The sequence below is a fragment of the Sinocyclocheilus grahami genome, unplaced genomic scaffold, assembly GCF_001515645.1.
Source record: "Sinocyclocheilus grahami isolate Dianchi unplaced genomic scaffold, SAMN03320097.WGS_v1.1 scaffold40216.1, whole genome shotgun sequence".
NCBI lineage: Eukaryota > Metazoa > Chordata > Actinopteri > Cypriniformes > Cyprinidae > Sinocyclocheilus > Sinocyclocheilus grahami.
In genome coordinates this window covers 1-1251 of record NW_015523688.1, presented here as the reverse complement: position 1 = coordinate 1251, position 1251 = coordinate 1, and the positions used below count along the sequence as shown (strand labels likewise).

General features: G+C 37.4%; 1 long non-coding RNA gene across 1 annotated transcript; it reads right to left on the bottom strand.

The window, feature by feature from the left end:
- Nucleotides 1-683: 683 nt before the first annotated feature.
- LOC107580693 (uncharacterized) lies at nucleotides 684-1245 on the bottom strand. Its single transcript, XR_001608684.1, has 2 exons — nucleotides 1161-1245; nucleotides 684-717 (listed from the first exon to the last, which is right to left on the bottom strand). It is a non-coding gene; the product is annotated as an uncharacterized lncRNA (long non-coding RNA).
- Between the last annotated feature and the right edge of the window lie 6 nt (nucleotides 1246-1251).

Sequence of the window (1251 nt, the reverse complement as noted above, 5' to 3'; positions counted from 1 at the left end):
GGGGGGGACAATTGTAATTGTCACAGCAATTACAATTGAACTTTTTAAAGAGTTACACTAAATATAATATATAGAAAAGTAACAAAACATTTGACCTGCACGTTTTGATTTAGTCACGAATTACAAGTTTAAAGGCATTTAATTAAATCCATTGATTTTTAAGATTTAACACAGACAACTCTAGATTATTTGCTGTAATACATTTTATGCAATGATATATTCAAACAATTTCTCATGAAAAACTCTTGCATGTTTTTAGGTGTTTTCTTATGGTCACAAACATATTTACTTACAATATGGTTTTAGTTGAAAAACATTATGGTAAACTTGACTCATGAGCTCTCATTCCACTAGGTCCAAATGCACTCATGAACTCAAAAATCCTATGCAGATTTAGAAAGCATCAAGTACACAAAAAAATGTGAATTGAGAGTGCAAGATAAGATTTTCAAATACAAGCAGCCCACATTTGTTACACACATTGACCCCTCCAAACTACCTGCCATGCATATTTGGCATAATTGTGCTAAAATGAATAAAACTTGCACACAAGTATTTGGTTGAAAAATGGAGTTGGTCTTTATTGACAGATTTTACAGAGACTAATTTAGTCTTCTTGCTGTTCCACCACTGTGTCCTTCTCGCTGACATAGATACCATCCAGGAACTTCCGGAAGTCCTTCTTTCTCACAGTGGTGGCCTGCTGGATCAGAGCAGCTGATGGAGAGAAGAAAAAAAAAAAGTGTTAAGACAAACCAGTTTAAATGATGACTCAAGGTGGTGCACCCAAGAACTCCCATGTGCTATACGAACTGTACAGAAATCAGACACGTAACATGCAAACCAAGCCAGTGGTTATATCTGTGAACTCAAATGCCTTGTTAAGAGTTATCATGCTTAGATGACCGTGAATGTGCAATAAAGTCCTACAAAAGACAGTGTTGTAAAGCTGTTTGGCATGTAGGATATGGTCAATTCAATCTAAATATTGTATCATTTGAAATTTGGCACATTGGCAAAGAAAACTCAGTAGATTTAACAGTGAACATGAAAAATCACAACACAGAAGAGACGGGTTCAATGACAAAAGCAGGAAAACTGGCACAGAAAAGAGCCGAGAGAAAGGCGAGGGGCGGCAGCAGCGGCGGTCTGGTTCTAACCTCACGTGTTCTCTACGACTCCGGCTCCACTACAGTGCCCTTCTCCGAGACGTAAATACCATCCAGGAACTTTCTGATATCCTTATTTTTC